The following is a 4,830-nucleotide window of genomic DNA, read 5'->3' on the forward strand; positions in this document are numbered from 1 at the left end:
CACAAAGGTTCTACAATCTGAGGTACAGGATCTCAGAATAAATCCTGAGGGGACTTCACTGACCTTATCAGACCCAAAAGCTACAACTCTTTTTTCATAGGTCCTGCTTTACCTTGGTCTTAGCCATCCAGCAGAAAATTATAAAAGCGAAGTATAAAAAGTAAAGCTATACTGTTATGTTGAGCTGTAGGGGACTCAGGTCAACAATTTCTTACATTACCAGTCAAGTGGAAGACCCAATACTATTATGGACTACTCGACTCTTTTAGAATATTTTGCTGAGTTAACACACCTATAATATTCATATAATGGAACTAAACAAAAAAGGGGATACAGATGAATATCCATTTTGTGTCTGTGTATTCAAAATTGTTAGGATAGATATAACGATGCATTCTCTTAATGAATAGAGGGTTTTGTTCTAATAGTGTTTGCAAACAGTATATCATTTCCGCATCTTGTGCAGCAGTTAACCACTAGGTGCATTTTATGCAATATGTTAATTATTGAAACTGTCCTATGAATTTGGTTTGAATCTGTCCCATTGCTAGTTGTTTTTCCATATAATTATGGAAAAAAATAAAGCCACATGTGGTCATTCTTGCCTGTAATCTTGGCACTTGGAAGGCTCAGGGTAGAGGGTCACTATGAATATGGATCTTAAGGCAGCCTGAATTATATAGACCCTGTCTGAAAGAAAGAATAAGAAAAAGAAAGAAAGAAAGAAAGAAAGAAAGAAAGAAAGAAAGAAAGAAAGAAAGAAAGAAAGAAAGAAAGAAAGACGGAGGAAGGAAAGAAGGAAGGAAGACCCTAAGATTTTAAAAAGGACTATATGTTGCTAATATACAGTCTTTAGTAAGGAACATTAGCATAAGTATTTTATTCCTATTGTTGGACATGTTTAGCTCATCTAGATATATTTCTGTAGTTGTTGTTTTTTTTTTTTTAATTTGTAGGCCTTCATTTGAATTTGGACTTAGGACTTGATTTTAATAATTTTTAAGGGTAGAAAGCAACCTTGATGTCTAAGACTCTCAGCAAAATGAAGTTTGGAAAAAAGCACATCATGCTTTCAGATTTTGCAGCTGTTAGTTTCAGATTAACAGCTAAACAGTTATCGATGAAACAATGAGGTGGAAGTTGGGTTGCAGTTTTGTAAGTTCTCTTGGTGAAAAGCCTTTTTATTCAGAAAATTAATGCTATGGCCCCAAGCTAACATACTAACTATTTATCTTTTATATGCTTTGGGATATCTTGTTCCTAGTTTTGAGAATGGTAACTGAAAATGATCATGAATTACCAAAAAGTCTAGGATCAATTTAGGTTTTAATTGTCCAAAAAGTAACATAAAACAGAAGGAGACTTAGCATGATAAATAATCACTATTCGCCTAAAGCTTTTCATTAATGGCCATGTCAGCCTTTAAAGATCCTTATTTTGGATGATTGTATATATTAGTTGACATGTGTACACGTGCATGCACGCACAGTTGTTATGAATTTGTCAGATGCCAGTGTCTTAAAGTCAGACTAGCAGAAAAGAAAGTTCAAAAGTTTAGGTGTATTCATTCAATTATATGTACTATTTTTGTCTCAAATGATTTTTTAAATAACATGGGTCTTTTACTGTATAAAAACTGTCATGATATCATTGGAGGCTGCTACTAGGTTAAATTTTTTACTTTTACATCTTTTGCCATCTGTGCTGCAAGCTGTTTAGAAAAACATTCCGAAGCAGCTACATCTGTATATCAAACACCATGGTTTTTAGTTCTCATATATCTTTACAGAAATTCTAAATACCTCTTGAAAAATGGAGTTGATTACTCCAGAAATTATGGCCTGAAGTTCTTCTGACTCACTCAAAAAAGGTAATTCCTAAGCACCAAATAAACTCTACAGAGGTCTTCACCTAGGGAAGATCAATTAGATATTCAAGAAGGATCTTTGGGTTACAGATTTCTAAGCAGAGGAAGATTTTCGCTGATGTCATCTTCAAAGGTGAAGTGAATGAGTTCCTCACTAGGAAGCTGGCTGAAGATGGCTACTCTGGCATTGAAGTTCAAGTTACACCCACCAGGAGAGAAATCATTATTTTACCACCAGGACACAAAATGTTCTTGGTGAGAAGGGCCAGAGGCTTCTCAAGGAGTTGACTGTTGTTGTTCAGAAGGGGTTTGGCTTCCCTGTGAGCAGTGTAGAGCTTTCTGCTGAAAAAGTGGCAATGAGAGGTTTTGTGAATTGCCCAGGTGGAATTTCTGCATTACAAACTTCTAGGAGGGCTTGCTGTGTGCAGGGCCTCCTATGGTGTGCTGCGGTTCATCATGGAGAGTGGAGCCAAGAGCTGAGAGGTGGTGGTGTCTGAGAAACTCTGAGGACAGATGCCTAAGTACATGAAGTTGTGGATGGCCTGATGATCCACAGTGGGGACCCTATCAGCTGCTATGTTGACAATTCTGTATGCCACGTGCTGCTCAGACAGGGTGTGCAGGGTATCAAAGCAAAGATGCTGCCCTGGGATCCAAATGGTAAGATTTGCCCCAGGAAGATTCTGCCTGACCACGTGAGCACTGTGGAACCCAAAGATGAGATCCTACCCAGCACTCCTATCTCAGAGCAGAAGAGTAGAAAACCACAGCCACCTGCCATACCCAAGCCAGTCCCTACCTCAGAACAGGGAGTTTCTGGCAGCAATATCTCAAGATGCAAGGTGCTGTGTGAAGACATTTAATAAATCTTGCACAAAGAAAAAAAATGAAGGATTTTTAAAAGTTTTTAAAAATGGAAAAATAAATGGCACATGAACTGCATAGATTGAATGGAAAATTGTTCTTATTTTGCTCTCTGAACTTCTTTTTCTGTTCCATTTTCAACGATCCTAATTTCAAAAGCAGAGGAAGAACATTAAAGTAACATACTTAATAAATGAGGTATAAAAACACAACAAAACTAAATTTAAAGAACTACCACAAAGAGCCAAAAATAGAAGCACAATGTTTAATACAAACAATGAAAAATATAGCTATAGGAAACACTTAAGTTTCAGCAGCTAGCCTACAGTTTATATAAGAACTGTTTCTCAGGGAAGGAGTTTATCCATCATAGCCATGTTAAATTCATATAAGGCAAAGACAGGAGAAAATTTATTTGCGAAAAAAATTAGCAAGTTTGCTAGAAGCAACATTTTATCCCCTTCAAACAATTATTTGCCTCATTATACACCCAATAAATATGTTTATCAGTTATAACAAACATATTTCTCAATGTACAAATTTACCTTGTATTTAAAAATGTGTAATTTTTAGAGATGTTCTCAGTTGAAAATATTAGCATTTTAGTGTCCTTTGCCTGAAGGTCATGGAATGGCCTATTTTATCAACTCAACTATAAAAATTGAGAAAAGAAAGATGGGGAGAAGACACTCTCTCAGGCTTTCACAGAGAGCACATTGGCCAAGTAATGGCTGTGACTCATCCACATGGCTGACACTGACAAAGGTTCTACAATCTGAGGTACAGGATCTCAGGATAAATCCTGAGGGCATTTCACTGACCTTCTCAGACCAAAAAGATACAACTCTTGTTGCATAGGTCCTGCTTTACCTTGGTCTTAACCATCCAGCAGAAAAGTATGAAGACGAAATATAGGAAGTAAAGCCATGCTGTTATGTTGAGCTGTGGGGGACTCCGGTCAATAATTTCTGACATTGCCAGTTAAACAGTAGACCCAATGCTATTATGGGCTACTGAACTCTGTTAGAATATTTTGCTGAGTTTACACACCTATAATATTCAATAACGGAACTTAGAAAAAATGGGGTATACCGATGAATGTCCATTTTGTATCTATGTATTCAAAGTGGTTAGGATAGATATATAGTTGCATTCTCTTAATGAATAGAATGATTTGTTCTAATGGTGTTTGTAAGTAGGATTTCATGTCCACATCTTGTACAGCAATTAACCATTAAGAAGAATATATGCAGTGTATTATTTGTTGAAACTGTAAAAAAAAAGAAAGAAAGAAAAAGAGCAAAGACTGGATAAGCAGTTGGCAGTTTAGTTCCCACACTATTCTTTCTATGTGACTTGGATTTGGAACAGCAGAGTTTCTTCTTCCTCATTCCCATTTCTACATTGTGAAATTACACTGACTTTCTCTCTACAAAACAGAGAGAGAAGTTTCATAATAGAAGTGATACTAGAAAACTCGGAGGACAGAGGACGAAGTCCATGAAATTTGTGGATGGCCTGCTTATTCACAGTGGGGATCCTGTCAACTATTATGTTGACACTGTCGTGGGCCCCGTGCTGTTAATAGACACATGTTTATTAAAATTGTGTTAAAATCTTTAATTTTATTGTCTTGAACACAATTATCCAACTCTCATTGCCTTCAATTCTTTAGCACCTGTTTCACTTCTATTATATCAAAACACTGATTGTTACACTTGTTAGAGGCTTAAGGTAGTCACTTAGAACATATTTCAATAAATAGGCTTTTCTCTTTCTGGATCACCTCTTCTTTTATAATCTGGTCTTCAATTACTGAACACCATGGTGTAGTTCCCCAATAATTAATATTGGGGCAGATGTCTAACATCTTGTATCACAAGATGAAAGAAAATTCATGACACGAGGAGAGGGCTGGTGTACACTCTGTTTATTAAAATGGTATTGTAAAAATAAATAAAATGGTATTACATCTTAGTCCATGAAGAGAACAAAGGTAACCTTAGAGAAATCCAAAAGATAATTTGAGAAAAGTATATGTTATAATTTCACTGATAACATTGGGACATGGGCTAATAGCCTAGAATAGATGAGTTTGG

General features: G+C 36.2%; 1 pseudogene; it reads left to right on the top strand.

Annotated features, from left to right (window-relative positions):
* The first annotated feature begins 1,021 nt into the window (after positions 1 to 1,021).
* On the top strand, positions 1,022 to 2,730 carry LOC101580309 (annotated as a pseudogene).
* The last annotated feature ends 2,100 nt before the right edge of the window (positions 2,731 to 4,830 follow it).

The sequence above is a fragment of the Octodon degus genome, unplaced genomic scaffold (assembly GCF_000260255.1).
Source record: "Octodon degus isolate 3935 unplaced genomic scaffold, OctDeg1.0 scaffold00198, whole genome shotgun sequence".
NCBI lineage: Eukaryota > Metazoa > Chordata > Mammalia > Rodentia > Octodontidae > Octodon > Octodon degus.